Raw genomic sequence first — 16,308 nt, 5'->3', positions numbered from 1 at the left:
GAAACGGTAAAAACGTATTTCTTAAAACGTTATCAAACGGGCCCTAAGTATCTCCTTCATCCCTCCTATGGTACTGTAGGAAATCACATCCTCCTCGTGCCTCTCTCTGAACAATTTCTCAGCAAGATCCATCTGCCTATTTGTTTCTACCCATGTTTCAGTTGGATAGACTGATCATGAAGACGTTGATGGCGATATGAATGACCGAGGGAAATGGAAAGAGAAAGCAAAACTCAGTGGAACACCTTAGGAAATTTGGTCAAGAGTGACCGGTGATGGTGCATATGAGAGAGAGAATATCTCAGAGAAGGTGCAAACACGTGGCTTAGGTAGGTGGAACAGTTATGGCTAGTATGAAAAAAATAACAATCCACTACCATGGCAGGAGGGCTTTTATGAAATGGATAACAATCCATTCCTCATAGTATTATCGTTCTCTTTTAATGGTATGCTTTTCTATCCATTACTTCATTTGAATTATGTACTTCTTTTACGTCTGATATTCATTTTAGCATTTTCCTTAAATGTCTATTTACACATCGTGATTAATTTAAGAAGTCCTTGGAGTGATCGAGGTAAGAGGAGAATACCACTGTCTGATAGAGGTTAAATTCATACATTGAGCTATCTGAAGGCTCTGGCATGCTTGCAAATGATTGACTCAACCAATGCACGGTCATTAAGGCCCCGTTTATTTGATGAATACAAATGGGTGGAAAACTTGTGCTGGTGGGTTCCACATGTTGTGAGTTGGGTTGACAAGGAAATGAAAGGAGAGGAAAGGAAATAATGGAATATGTAATTTTTAGTGGTTCCACCTCTATGGAAAAGATAAGAAATAGAAGTGAAAATGGGATTTTATGGGAAAAAGAGGAAGGACACAAACAACTTTTTGACGAAGTCCTATCAATTTTGGTAGGACTTTGAAAGTGAATGGGGTGGGAAAAATTAACCAACAGACAACAATTGTTGCATTAAATGATCTTGTCTGGTAAGTTTTCCACCACACTTATTCAAACACTTATTTGTGATTGTTTGTGGAAACAAGTACAAGTTTTTCATATTTTTTTTTTATCTTTTCCACTTTTCTCTGTCAAACATATAGGGTCCAAGGGAAATTATTTGCCAACACCATCTCTAGCGAAGCAACTAGAATGCCATTCCTCTTGACCTGATCACTGGACTGGAAGTTCTCATTGAAAATGTCTTGAACTTTCTATCTTGTAGGGTAGGGAAATGTGTGATGCCTAATTTAGTGTTTTTTTTTTTTTTTTTTTTTTTTTTAATGAAAAGAAAAATATCATTAAAAACAGAAAAGAGAAGTACATCATTATAAGACATCGGGTGGAGAATAGAAGCTTTCCTTGTGAGAACTCAAAAGGCCAACTATTTTAAGAAACTAAATACCTCATGAGAGGGTTTGAGATTGAAGTTAAATTAGTCAGAAAATTCTGAATATAGGCCATGTGCAAGTCCTGTGGTTTGTCAAAAAAATTTATAGAGCAGCAGAATCGATCCAGATGTCCCCATGTTGCTAGCCCTACTCTTTTGCATGTTTCACTCCCATAAGCAAGCTTCGAAGGTATGCTTCATCGATGCATCATGTCATGAGATAATCAACTTTAAATAAAACACATTGTTTTCATTGAGTATACAATAAGCCCAAGCAGAGTTTGTATTAATTTGATCAGTGACACCCACACATATGATGATCAATGGGGTCAAAGTGGGGGTAACAGGGCATGAGGTAGTCTCATGGATTGAGATCACAAGGGGATTAGATGTATCCTGTTTGAAAAGTAGTCCCATGACTCGATGTACTTCATCTTGGGCTACCTTCGTCTTTAGTAGCCCAAGACAAAGTACAACCCACACAAGAAAGAAGAAAGAAGAAAGAAGAAAGAAGATGGGAGAAAGGGTGTCAATTTGGAAGCAAATACTTAATATTGAAACTGACAATTTAAAATTGTGTCGAATCAAATCAAGGAAGGATTGGTACGAATTTAGTATCTAGAAAAGGAATCTTCTTTGGTATTGTATGATTTTGGTATCTAAGGTAAAAAAAGTTTATACAAAGAGAAACATATTGAACTACCTATTCTCAAACCGAACTGAGAATACTCATTAGATTGTTGATTTCATTGATCATGATCTAGTCCAACCATGGTACATGACAATGATGGGGAAGATGTTCAAGAAAATAATGAAGATGCCGATGAAAATGCTCATATGGATGATACATGCGATCTTGAATAGGGTTCCAAACCTCAAGAGCCACTAGTTTGACCTTAGTTGCGAAGATCTACCAGGGAGCGATAATTGTGTATCCACCAAATCAAGGCCCGGCTTTCTGAAAAGAGAGACATAAGGAACGCGAGGAAGAGGGTGACACGAAAAGAAAATCATCCTCCTGAAACGCTTACAATGCCTCGTTCAGACTTGACAGCTTCAACGTACAAGGACCCAGGCTAAGATCACATAGATAGATCACCGTAAGTATTAGGAGGGTTCATCCCCTTGGTAGGAAACACGTCCCAGTTCCTTGCCTTCAATTACATGTTGTCACTCCTTACCCCTGACCCCTTATCATACCATTAAAGCCCTACCCTACCATTCAACTAATGTATAATAATTAGCTAACCGAGAAAGGTATGTTTCCAAAGTTGGTCAAAAAAAGAACACAATCAGGGATGATTTGAAGAAATTATGGATGACCTTGAATGTGGAGAATGCACCTTACCTGGAGACCAACTATATACCATATCTTAGGTTGTGGGCTACTCTGAAAGGAATGGTGACCCGGCACAATAGCTTGCTTTTATTAATACTGGATTGGCTTGGTTAAGTCAACCTCATTTAGCTTGCCTTACAGTTAATGAGGTGACGCTTGAAGGAATGTATGCTATTGAGATGCAAATAGTTACCTTTTTAGCTTAGACGGAATAGCTACCAGGCTATGGCTCTGGAATGTCTTCTGCTCAAGTAGGATAAAGCCCCCGCGCTAACACACAAAATTGGTCCTTAGTCCTCGCCCCTAGACACAAAGGGCGGCATGTCACACAACCTTTTCTAAGATGTTGGAATATGACTCGGACACTTACCACACCATCCTCACCGACCTTTTGTGATCTTGAATGCAGTATCTTAACATTACAATCATATACACAGAATACTAAATACGATGCAACAATGTATAAAACAAAGTTTATTCGGTATCAAGTAGATCAAAACATATGAAATAACCCAAAATAGTAACTACATCAAAAACCCAAGTATCAAAATAGCAATGGTCAACACTATCCTCCTCACGACACATTGTAGACACAACAGTCACATGCATAATCAACATTGTGTTCCTCAGCCTCTAGCATCCACCAATCGTCGGCCATAGAAGAGGAAGGGTTGCTACCCACCAGCATCATTGTACAAGTATCATTATCTAAAAAGAGACACACACACACGTGGTGTGAGCTTCACTAAGCTTAGTGAGGGATGGAGAACATGCAAGTAGTCACAAATAGTCTATGATGCAGTGCATGAGTCCATTTTAATATAACCTTGGCTACAAAACTAAGGCAGAGGTGGTAGGGCTATTGCAACACATTAGGTAGTATCCCTAGTCTCGGAATCGTGCGTTGATCACCCATCGATACAAACCCTAGTTATAGTTAGGAGCTTGCCAGTCCTGGAATGCACCCTCGGTCACCCAGCAAACCCTTGAGCTTGGTCTGCCTCCGGCTATTATCAGACCGTACTGTAGAAGTGGTATACCATTATGGGTTATCCAACACCTGATCCCCTATTGGCAAAGGGTCGTAGCACAAGGTCAATGATTCTTAACCACATGTCCTTGGCATGTTAACCACATGTCATCTACATGTCCTTGGCATAATCACAGAGGTATATACAGTTAAGTATGGGAATACAGTACTGGAATCATCCCTTGACAAAACCACATCCAATATCCAATCCTGACTCTAATGCACATACAATCTAGCTAATGCAACATCATGGCGACCACGGTACCGGATTTCTTCCTCGATAACACCATGTCCCATGTCCACATACGACATGTCAATAGATTATATAGAATTTAAAGGATGGAATTTCATATATAATGTATACAATTCATAAGCAATTTAATCATGATACATATGCATCACATAAAATTTAGCATGTTAGAAAAATTTCGTAAAATAAAACCAAACAACCCACTAACCTGGTCTGTAGACTCGGTGATTTAACTTTGGAACCAATACCCCAACACCGAAAGGCTTCACCACGTAACTTGTCTTTGACCTAGTCAATAGGTGTAATATAGGTATTAATGATGGTGTTGAAATCCCCAAAAAGATCCCTGAAAGTTTCCCAAAAGCTCTAGGAATGGTTCAACAAGTCCCACCATTGAATGTTGTCTCACTAGTAGGTCTAACCGGTGGATGGGACAAGAGCTCCAAAACTAGAGTTTGTCCACCAGTAGGTCGCACCACTGGATTTGTGATCCACCGGTAGAGTGCCGAGAATCATTTCTCAGCTCATATTTCAACCCCCAATGGATCATTAGAGATTTTAGTGGACCTCTTTATTTTCCATTGTAACATCAATTCTATTGGTCCAATTAGGAGTTTGGTATGCATACCCACTTGAAACCCTAATATGTAAGTTTCCATCTGAGAACTTGGAAACAAACCTTAGGCCGCATGTCCCCATACCTGGGGAGTATGAAATGGCACTTTGCATTAATAGGAAGTTCACCCATACAAAGCCTATAACCCTGACATTGGGTTTCATACTTTCATCTGAAGCTCAGCTCAAGTCTAGCCTAGGTCACCTCAAGCTCAAAATTTAAGGAGGACAAGTAAGGAGGGAATTGCCAAACTTTGTGCTCAGTTACAAACAATTGGAATCAGAAACTCCAAGCTCCAAGCTCCAATCCTCTTCTTCTTCTTCCTCTCCCTCTCCCTTTCCAACGTTTTCCTCCCTTGGAAATAAATGAATGAGCATAAGGTTTAATCCTTACATAGGTTAGGACAACTAAGTTCCGTTTGCCCAATTAATGTGTTCTTCAAAGTCACTCAAATCATTATTAACTCATATGGGGCCACCTCCATCATGTCAGTAGGTGTAAATGGCCCCCCTAGAAGTGGTGGGCCAAGTGCAAGAGGACATCTGAGATGTGTAAATGCGAGGAAGCGGTCCCCACAATCAAATAACCCAGTCTGGTCATACAGATCCACCGGTTGATCCAGCCGATGGATCACTACCCATCAGTTGATTAACCAATCGGCTGTCCTTACTACACATGTTTTGACTATATTTCTTCTGTTTCTTAACCCAGGTGAGGAGAGGCCTCCACGGGGGATTTATGCATGATCATATAGTGATATGCTATATGCATACAAGGTACGTACATAGAGTTACGAATACTTACCTCTAAGGCTTATACAGTCTAAATTTCCTCCAATTCGATCGTCACTATCTGCACTGACATAAAGGGTCACTCCCTCCTTCTTCATAGTAGACTGTGGCAACCCAAATATCTCCGCTGTTGACACTCTCCCGAGCATCACCTATCATAAAAGGTCAAATTAGGTCATATTTGAGCATAGGTGTGGCTGAGAGAGACCTTAAACTTGGAACCTATAACCCATCTGATAAGGAGAAGCAACGAAGGAGAGAAGCATGGTGAGGCTGGTGGTTGTGTAGCAAAAGCAACCCTCCTTATCTCCTCTTACATCTTCTCTCTCTGACTTCAATTGCCTAAGATTGCACAACAAACTAATTCAGGTGGGTTATATACATATACATATACATTCCATCACTTCATAATGTATACGTTACATGCACTGTTTCCTTTAAATCAGTTTGGGGAGCTGAACTGATAAAGAAGGGCAAAACCCTGAACTATCTTCTCCTCTTTTCCCTTCTCAATTTGGAAAACCCTTTATTCAACAAGCTATAAGCCTAGATGATAACTAGGAATCTTGAGCAATTTGGTCTTCTTAGGCCAGAAGAATCACATTTAAGCTTAAATTCACCTGTTGATTTGGGGGTGATATTTGGTATTAGCAGTATAAAGGAAGACATGACAGACAATAGGTTGCAGGTGAAGGCATAAAGTGCAAAGAAAATCCTTATAATGGGAGGCACCAGATTTTATTGGTGTATTTTTATCACTTCTTGTCAAAGAAGGTCATCATTTATAGTTTTTTCTCTGAGTTTTTCTTTCCCTTTTCTGCCAAATAATTGAAACTAATAAGATTGGTCAGCTGAGCAAATTAAAAAAGAAAATGTATTGTTTGCACTTACGCAGGTTTTACCGGAGGGAAAGCACCATCTCGTTTATTGTTTGGTCATCTTTACTCTACGGTGAAGGGTTAAGGTTCAATAGGTTTGGATTTGTGTGTTAGGTAAAAGACTAAAATGATCTATTCAAATCAGTACTTTAAACAGATTGATGGTAAAGGGTCCGGTTCTAATTACCGGTAACGTAAAGAGAATTTTGTTCATAATGACACTCTACAGGGATGGCACCGTAAATTTTCCTAAAATACATATACATTTATTATTTTAACATATGCCACATCAACGCATCAACGCATCAGATTCATGCTCTTTTGATTGAACGATTTAATGAGTAAAGGCGGTATTTAGTTTTTTTTTTTTTTTTTTTTGTTGGTAGGAATATTTAATTGGATAACAGTGTAAACAAAAAAGAAAAAAAAAAAATACAAATAATCAGAAATAAGAGCTAGAGGAGCGAGGATATGTCGGTCCGGGTTTCGTGAAGAAAATTAAGTTTTAAGTTGGAAGCTCTCACTCTCCCACTAGCGAGGTCGGAATGTCGGATACGTTCATATGTGGAAGAGAGCGAGAGACAGGATATATAGGTTCTGGGTTTCGTGAAGACAATTAAGTTTTAAAAAATCTAGCCGTTGGACGCTCCCACTCTCGCACTAGCGAGGTCGGATCCGTTCATGGGAGGAAGGAGAGAGAGAGAGCAAGGATATGTCGGTCTGGGTTTCACAATTAAGTTTTAAAAAATCGAGCCGTTGGAAGCTCTCACTCTCCCACTAGCGAGGTCGGATCCGTTCATGGGAGGAAGCAGAGAGAGGCAGCGGAAGTGACCAGACCCACCGCCCTGAACCCAGTCCCTTTCACTCCGGTGACGAAAACTGCGGTCTCTTTTTCTCTCGCTAATTTTCGAATTTCTGTTTGTGCGGTTTTCGATGGTGCCGCCCCTATAATCAGTGACAAACCGTTGGCTGTAATCGGAGGGGGTAGCCGCTGGCTGTAAGCGCGAGCCACCGCCCTGGCTGAACCTATCCCGTTTCTTTCCGGTGAGGAAAACCACGGTCTCTTTCTCTCTATCATTATTTTTTCTGTAACCTATTTCTCTATTTTTCAAATTTCTGATAGTGCGGTTTGAGATGGTGCGGCCCCCATATTCAGGGACAAGCCGTTGGCTGTAATCGGAGAGGGTGATTCCGCCATGGAGGAGGCCAAGTTTTTTACCAAGTTTGGGTCTAGGGTTTTTATCAACAGCCGCTGGGATACTTTGAGGGTTTCGTACATTGACCAATCCTAAGATCGAGGTGGTGTGGAACTCGGTGGTCGAAGCCTATAGAGATGGAGATAAGGGGGTTTTCGGAGGTTTTAAAGGTGAATAACGTGGTGACTGGGCAGGTCTCAGATTCGAAGGTCCCTGGTTCGTTCTTTGCCGTCAGGTATGAGCCAGCATCCAGGTTCTTGGATTTCCAGATAGAATTTGGTTCTGATGGTTTACGTTGTGACGAAGCCCAGAACAACACATATGAGTGTTAGTGACTTTTGGCCCTGCTCTTACTTTTGTTTTCTCCATTCAGTCTTTCGGTATTCTCTGGAGTTGATTTTTTGAAGGTAAATGCAGTGTGTGGTATGTGTTTAATGTTTTTCCAGCTTCGAAACTTGGAAGTAGCCTCTCCTGTGAAGCAGGGGGTAAGGCTGCGCACTGGCCTCTTCCAGAGCCTGCAGTAGCTGGATCCTCCTGCACTGGGTTGCTCTTTTTTATTTTGTTGAACTTAGCAGAAATGGATGATATGTAAGAATAGCTTGCACTTTCCTGTTTGCTTGCCTTTTTTTCTTATTGAGTGGGTCTAATTTGTTTGATTTGCTAGTTTATTTGCATTTGGGGCTGTTTTGTTGCTTCATATAAATGCTGACTTTCTTTGGTAGATTGAATTTTTGTTTTGGCGTGTTGTAAATAGATCCTTTTCTATACATAGGCCCTATGATATTTTCAAAAAGTGATATGAATAATTATCTGGGCGAGAGGCTCATAGGATCTCCCCAACTTCCTCCAGGACCACCCTCAACAGTCGGTTTTGTGCATGGTTCTCCTCCTCTAAGTCTGTAATTCTTGATGAGTTGTGGCTCTGCATAATAAAATTCATGCTCTGTTGTAGTTCACATGCCCAGTGTCTCCCTTTATTACAAATGATAGAGAAAATGGTGGAAAAACCACCAATGTAGGGTGAAGCCTCCACTGATAGCTTAAATTGTTAACATGCTTGCTAGATTGCCTATCCATAAAGAACCAACCCAAATAAGCAGACCTATATAACAACTAACAAATTTATCTCTTAATTAAAAAACATTGTCTTTTTGTTTCATTATGGAGGACAAGTTTGAGTCTCTCTCTGTTTGTCTTTTGGTCACCAAGCTATCAAGTAGAAGAAAGTCACTCAAAATAGAATGATTTAACACATATTACTACATAGAATGGTATTGGTAGGGTTTTCCTTGGTCCTTAACAATCATTTGGTGGTAGGTGAGTTGGAAATGGTGCAAGGATCGATTCAAGAGAGGAGAGGAGAAGAAGAGAGAAGGAGATGGCAACCGAATGTGGGAGAGAAAGATTCCTCTCTTTATTTGATTTACTAACATGAAGTAAGAAATTACATACACCTCCCTAGGGAGGAAAAAGATAAAAAAGTAAAATTGCAACATAAGACAATAAGATACCAAACTAGTGCCCGAACTACCTTTATTACATCAACTCTAACAAGTTGTTATTGTTCAAAGACTGCTTATGAAGGTTTGTTCACCAAATTGTTTCTCCCTAACAATCCTTTGGTGCTACAGATAATATATCACAGGAAGAAGATAGAAGGATCAGCAACCAAAGATGATAGATATACTAGAGAAAGAAAGTACAAACAAGAACAGAGGTGGGATTCCATTCTGGTGCTTATCTCCATAAATGCTTCTGTTGAATAAAGATAAGGCCACCAAATAAGAATAGATGTTCCCATAACTGTCGAGCCCAATTTTGAAACCTCAAGCAGTGGATACTGACGCTTGAAGCATTTCCCTAAGAAATGGGTGAAAAATGGAGGTGCAAAATATATACTCATCTGCGAGAAACCAAAGACAATACAGCCAAATATAAATCCCTGCTGATAATAATTATTTGCCTATTTACCAAATGCATTTAAGGTCATAATTCCATGAAATTGAGACTTTGGTGAACATAAATCATGCTGTTGACATATTTATCCAACAAAGGGACCTTTGACCTAGTTAATGATTTAAGTCAAGGTAAGTAAGCAAGTGTTTCAAGCACTTGAACTCAAGATTCAAAATCACACAACATTTCGACAAACTAGTTTCATAAACGTTGTGAACTCAACTATACATAACTAGAAAATTATTAAAGGGGGAAAAGAAACAATTAAACTCTAGGGAAGTGGTTAGTGCAACACTAGATAAAGAAACAAACCTGTTTATGGCTGAGTGCAAGACTAGACAAGAAACAAGCTACAAAATCATTTTCAGAGAAGATGGCAGCAACAATCCAACTGTAAAGCCCAAACTAATGCAGTTGTACTGGCAAGTAAAAACTGGAATTTTTTTATGCACAATCGCTTCAGACCTGAAAATGGCTGTGATCAATTTTGATAAAAAAGGGGCTAACTAAAATCATAGCAAGATGCCATGTGATGCCTTCTTTGTGGCCACTGCGGCAACCAGTGTAGTATACCCAGATGAAACATAGAACTGCAGGGAAAAATATGAGGGCATTGGCTTACAAGACTGTGCACCTCATGAAAAGTTTTTTGTAGGAAAGAAAGAACTTTTAAAATCTTGCCAAAAATATGAGGTGTGGGTTTTGCTTGTTTGAAACATTATGTGGGTAGAGATTGGGTTTGGAAAAGGCTTGAGTTTCACAAGGAAGCAAAATTACTCAGGGATCTCTTAGGATCCAACAATAGTTGCTCCTGCAATTCAACCTCCAATCTGAAGGTTTTCTCCCTAACTTACTTATGAGACACCCTCAAGATCAAGGGGGTACCAGGGACAGTGGTGTGGAGTTTAATGTGAGCCCCACATCCACTCCTTCCAAATCCTGGGCAGGTCGCAGTTGAAGCTTTCCACCCGATATGGGGCTATTAAGTTCAGGCTCTAATGCAGCTGGATTCAACCACAATCTGATATGGGGCTTGGTCTAGGGTGACTTTTGGCCTAGTTCATTCTAGCTGAATGACCTTACTGGACTGAATAGTAGTCTAAGATCCAAATATCTAGATGATGATAATTTTCTGATAGTTGTTGGGTTTGAGACTCTAGTGGACAAATTTACTTCAATTAAGGTCTTATTACACAATAATAATAAACTGAAGACAATCTTAACCCCTAGGGAAAAAAAGTTTGCAAAGTTCTGTTTTATGCCCTAGAAAAAAAAAAAAGAAAGAAAAAAAGTTACAAAGTTATTTACATAATGAAAAAAAAAAAAAAAAACTTTTGATTGCCTTGTTCATTATCTTCTCAGTCTTCCTCTTGAACTTTCTCCGTCGCCCAATTGGTGCCATTCTAAAAGTCCTCATAAGGCACTCATCTTTGAAAATGAAATCCTATGACAATTCCAATTATCATTCCACATCCATAACCAATCAACACGGATTTCCAGTCAAATTCAAAGTCATTTGCTGACTTTGACTCCTCACTTGTGGTAGCGACATAGCGTAGCATTACTAATAGAGAGAAGAGAGGAGAAGAAGAGAGAAGGAAATGGCAACCGAATATGGGAGAGAAAAAATTCCTCTCCCCTATTTGATTTACTAACATGAAGTAAGAGTAAGAAATTACACACACCTCACCAGGGAGGTAAAAGGTAAAAAGTAAAATCAGAACATAAGACAATACAATACTAAACTAGTGCCCGAACTAATCTTATTATATAAGCTCTAACAAGGTGTTATTGTTCAAAGACTGCTTATGAAGGTTTGTTTACCCAAATTATTGCTCCATAACAATCCTTTAGTGCTATTCTTTAGTGTTCTTTGATTTAGGGATTTTCTTCATCTTGATTTGTCGATCTAATCTGCGGTTTTCTTCTCTATCTCTTTGTGTCGGTTTGAAGATAAGTTCTTTTAATAATTAATTGTACATGACTTTTCTAAGTAAAGATTTCTGACCTCATCATGTCTTGTAGCCATTCCATCATCTTCAGATGTGGTATTCAATGCAAATCTTTCCCTACTAATGATTGGTTATTACAGGTAAGTTTATCCTTTTTTTGCAACTAGAACATGTTTTAGAATATCGTTCTCTCTCTCGTGCTATTTCTCAATCAAGAACTGCAAAATTCTCTATGGTTCCCACAAGAAAGGATTAATGTTTGGTAAGGCGAGGGGCTTTAACCAGATGTGATGTTTATTGATGAGCATATTCTTATTGGTAGAATTCTATACAGTGATCCTGGTCTAGTTGCACAAATCTTTTGGTTTGGACATGATCATTGGGAATATTGATTATGAGGATGTGAAATATATTACCCAAGATTTCATTATTAGAACTGAAATATGTTTCTCAATCAAGAACTGCAAAATTCTACATGGTTCACTCAAGAAAGGATTAATGTTTAGCAAGGCATGGGGCTTTAAGTCTTTAACCAGATGTGATGTTTGCTGATGATCATAGTCTTATTGGTAGAATTCTATACAGTGATCCTGGTCCGATTGCAGAAATCTTTTGGTTTGGACATGATCACTGGGAATATTGATTATGAGGTTGCAAAATATATTACCCAAGATTTCATTATTAGAACAGTTAAATCACATTACATAATTATTCAGTTGTCTAGGTGAGTTGATCTGACTTGGTCTGATCTTATCCCCGATTCCATGTCGTAGTTCCTTGATTCCTACACTTTTTTTTTTGGGTGAATTAATAAATGCATTAAAAGAAGGGGGAGGGAGAAAACAAACCCAAAAAGGGTAACCAAAGTCAAATAATGACAATATCCAAGGCCCAGTGGGCTTCAGGACTAGAAGATTTATGACATGTCCATTACATTGCAAAGCCGACATGGGCTTAAAATAAAAAAAGAGCCTAGAAGCTTGAACAACTTAAAACTCTAAAGCCCATATGGACTGAACAAGAGCCAAGAAGCCCAAAGTAAGGAGGAGGGGTCAAACTCCAAACTCAAAATCCCACATGGGCTAAGAGACGAACCAAAAAGCCCAAATAATACAAGAAGCGCAAACAAGACAATTCCAAGTAGGGTTCCACCAAACCATACTCAACATGTGATGTAGATAAGTCACTTGGGCTTATTTTATTGCAAATAAGCCTTGGGTTGTGTTATATATGTGTTGGGCCTTTGATCCCAATGGTTTTTCTTTGAAGTAGACCACTTTAATCGGCCTTAAATATGGGTAGAAGGTAGTAAAACGGGATTTAATTCATTAGTTTAATTAGTTGTTATTTAATTCAATAAAGGCCCATTAGGCCATTGGTTGGTTTGTAAGGTCCTATATGGACTATTAGTTAGTTAGTCCTATTCCATGTTGGAGTCATCAAGTCAAGTCCTAGTCTTATTTTGAATTTCTAGTTGTAGTAGGAGTGTCTAGTCCTCTTTGGAAACTAGCTTCTAGTCATATTATGATTGTAAACTTCCTCTCTATAAATAGAGAGACATATGTACTGTTATTGGACAGATTTGAATGAAAAGAAAGTTTGCAACTGAATGCTTAGAGCAGCTGAGATAGCTGTGGGTGAGAAGCCCAGGCTGAGATAGCCACTTCCTTTATTCTCTTTCACCTTTCTCAACCCCCCATCGGTTCTATTATTTTTTTCTATTTTATTTTCTGTTCCTAATTACTGTTGCTGTGAGTATTAAAGAAGTTCAGATCTGTCCAAGCATTAAAAACCAGAATCGATCAGCAAAAGAGTTTCTGCTCTTGAAGCCAATCGACCCTCATTGCTGCCCAAGTCTGAGATCTAGTCTGAAGATCCTTTTGGGGATTGGTTCTACACTTTTAGAAGATCAATCGATCCTCTCTTGAAGACCATCTGAAGTCGACCAGTTGTTGTTCTGCAGAAACTTGAAGTTTTCTCTCTCCTAAGTCAGAAAATCAAGAAAGCTTGTAACTTCACAACCAGCCATCAGAATCCACTCAACTTTGGGGTTTTTTGTACCCTCCCTAGGGACTATCTACGCCCAAGAGTGCAACTCAATCGGACTCCTACAGACCTGGCCGCACCTCTCTCTCTCCAGCTCTATAGCAGGTCATTCTCTCTCCTATTGGGTTGGGTTTTGGGCTGATTTTGCTCCTGTATGGGTATTGTATCCTTGGAGTTTTATTTGATGGTTTTATTTCTTTGTTCCCTGGTTCTATTTGTATTGTTTGGGGTTATAAACTGCTGGGATAGTTTCTTGTAATCTACTTTTGCATTAACATGTTTCCACACTTTAGACTCCTAGCCGCCAAGACGAGAATAGGAGATCTGTCGGCAAGAAGGCAGGCACTACAGTTGGGCGTTGGCCTTGCGGAGGGCCTCGGCCAAGCAAGAAGTTGGCCAAGCGAAGGTGATAGCCGCGGCAGGGGGTGCCGGCCTTGCGGAGGGCAATGGCGAGGCGGTTGTCAGCCTCGCATGCTGGTCTTGAGAATGCTGGCAGAGCAAACCATTCCAGATTAGAGAGGAGATGGATGACATCCGATTTGGGCTGTGGTTAACGAAATGGGCAGCAGCTTATGGAAGGGTAGCTACAGGCAGAGCATGGAAGGGTAGAGCTTATGGAAGGGTAGCTACAGGAAAAGCATGAAAGGGTAGCTGTAGGTAGAGTGAGGAGAACTCAGCAAGAAGTCCAGATCTGCACCAACGGCAACGTCACTCCAGAGCTGAGTAAAGGCTTAAGAAAACACTGGATTTGAGCCTTGACGGTAGGATTCTCAAGGGAGTTGGCAAGGGTGGAACACAACCTCCCGAAAGTGTGGGACAGGGGAGGAAAGGAGAAAATAAAGGGTGAAAGCGAGAGAGAGAAGAAGAGAAGAAAGAGAGAAGAGAAGGAAAACAACAGTGGAGGGTGAGAGGTGGAGAAAGAAGGGTGCAAGAGAGGGAGGGGGGAGCAGCCTGGCTGCGGTGGCAGATCTGGAAAAACCTGCTGGGAGGGAGAGAGAGAGAGAGAGAGAGAGAGAGGGTTTCCTACACAGATTTTGTTTATGCTTTTGAAAGGATTGAGTAGATCCACTTTTTGATGCAAATCTAGAAGAAGCTGCTAAGATCCTGAGGTTGGTAGCTACAAGAATACCTCGCCATATCACAAGCGACGCATATATAGGGGTGGGCTTATAAATATATGACAATTGGTATTAATATTCTATCACTATATACCTCATTTTCTGATTTGGAAAAAGCATACGCTTAGAATCCTATGAACTCTAATATAATATCACTAAGTCCAGTATGGTTGATCAAATGATTGACATTCTCAGTTGCTTGGGTTCTTTTATTGTATCCATAGGACAAGTTATTGCATATCTTCTTTCTACCTTTTTATTTGCAACAACATTGTTGCATTAGAAGAAGGGGGGGGGGAAGGTTACGACTTACGATAGGTTTGAGAAAAATTACTTTGGTATAGGGAATTATTCTTTAGGTTAAATGATTCCTTTTTCTACAACTTATGTTCAATGAAAGAACGTCTATGTTTTATATGTTATCTTGTCATATTTAACTGTCTATTAGCACTTTCAGAATTATAGATTTTGAAACTGTTATTGAGCTATTTGGCTCCTTGTAAGAGGATTTGAGATAGGTTTGAGAAAAATTACTTTGGTATAGGGAATTATTCTTTAGGTTAAATGATTCCTTTTTCTACAAATTATGTTCAATGAAAGAATGTCTATGTTTTATATGTTATCTTGTCATATTTAACTGTCTATTAGCACTTTCAGAATTATAGATTTTGAAACTGTTAGAGCTATTTGGCTCCTTGTAAGACGATTTGCTGATGTAGATACACATTTTGGCAAGAGCTACCAAAGGAGGAAAGACCCAGCCAGGAAGGCCCAGCCAATTTTTAGTAAAACCACTTAAAATGGTTAATTTATTAATTAGGAATATGGGCCTCATGGACCTATCGATGCCCCTCTTTTAGGTAATTATTTTGTTAAGTATTAGAGGCCCACTAAGGCCTATCAATTTGTACCCCTAGTGGGCCTATTAAAGTGTACCCCTAGTGGACTATTAATGTATACCACTAGAGGGTTTTAGTTAGTCTAAGTTATGAGTCCTAGTTGTAATATGAATACTCTATTTGGAGTTAATTCCTAGTCCATTATGAACTATGATTGGTTGGTCCTGCCCTCTTTAAATAGGCAGGTTATTGTACAATTATTTTACAGATTGAAAAAAGAAAGAGTTGCAGATATTTGCTTTAGAACAATTGAGATAGTTGTGGGTGAGAAGCCCTGGCCGAGACAGCCACTCCTCCCCCACTTTCTCTTGTGTTTTTGCATCTTCTTTCTTACATTCAATCACCCTTTTATTTCTGTCCATTATTGCTATTGTTTACATCTTAAATCTGTCCAGAAATCCAGAAATCCGGAATCGATTAAGCAATCCTAGTTTCAATAGGAGAGGGGTCGATCTCCTTCTCTTTCCTTTTCTGTTCTCTGATCAGCAAGGTATCCTCAGAGGTTGTTCTAGGCTACAAGAGGGGACCTCGATCCCTGTTACAGCAGCAAGCATCAAGGCCAGCAGCAGCTATTGAGATTTCCTTCAGTTTTTCTCTCTCCAAGGGCTGAAATCAAGATTCTGTGGATCTCTTCAATCAACCATCAGAACCAGTTCAACTTTTTAGGGTTTTGTCGCCACAACAGGGCCTACACTCGATCCAAGTTGCAGCCCCTTTGGAGCTGTTTTGAGCCAGCCGCATCTCTCTCTTTGAACCCCAATCGCAGGTTTCTCTCTCCTACTTTTGGGTCTGATTTTTGGGTGTGATTTGCTACTGTTTTTTGGTTCTCATTACTGTTGTACTTG

The 16,308-nt window shown here is 39.6% G+C and overlaps 1 long non-coding RNA gene across 2 annotated transcripts in view; it reads left to right on the top strand.

The window, feature by feature from the left end:
* Nucleotides 1–6,767: 6,767 nt before the first annotated feature.
* The window catches only part of LOC122070076, an 84,511-nt gene continuing 74,970 nt past the window's right edge, over nucleotides 6,768–16,308 (top strand). For both annotated transcript variants that reach the window (XR_006137662.1, XR_006137661.1), the window contains exon 1: nucleotides 6,768–11,540. This is a non-coding gene — a long non-coding RNA (uncharacterized LOC122070076). The remainder of the gene's footprint in view (nucleotides 11,541–16,308) is intronic.

This window comes from Macadamia integrifolia, unplaced genomic scaffold (genome assembly GCF_013358625.1).
Source record: "Macadamia integrifolia cultivar HAES 741 unplaced genomic scaffold, SCU_Mint_v3 scaffold816, whole genome shotgun sequence".
Taxonomy (NCBI): domain Eukaryota; kingdom Viridiplantae; phylum Streptophyta; class Magnoliopsida; order Proteales; family Proteaceae; genus Macadamia; species Macadamia integrifolia.
This window is presented reverse-complemented; position numbering and strand designations above follow the sequence as displayed.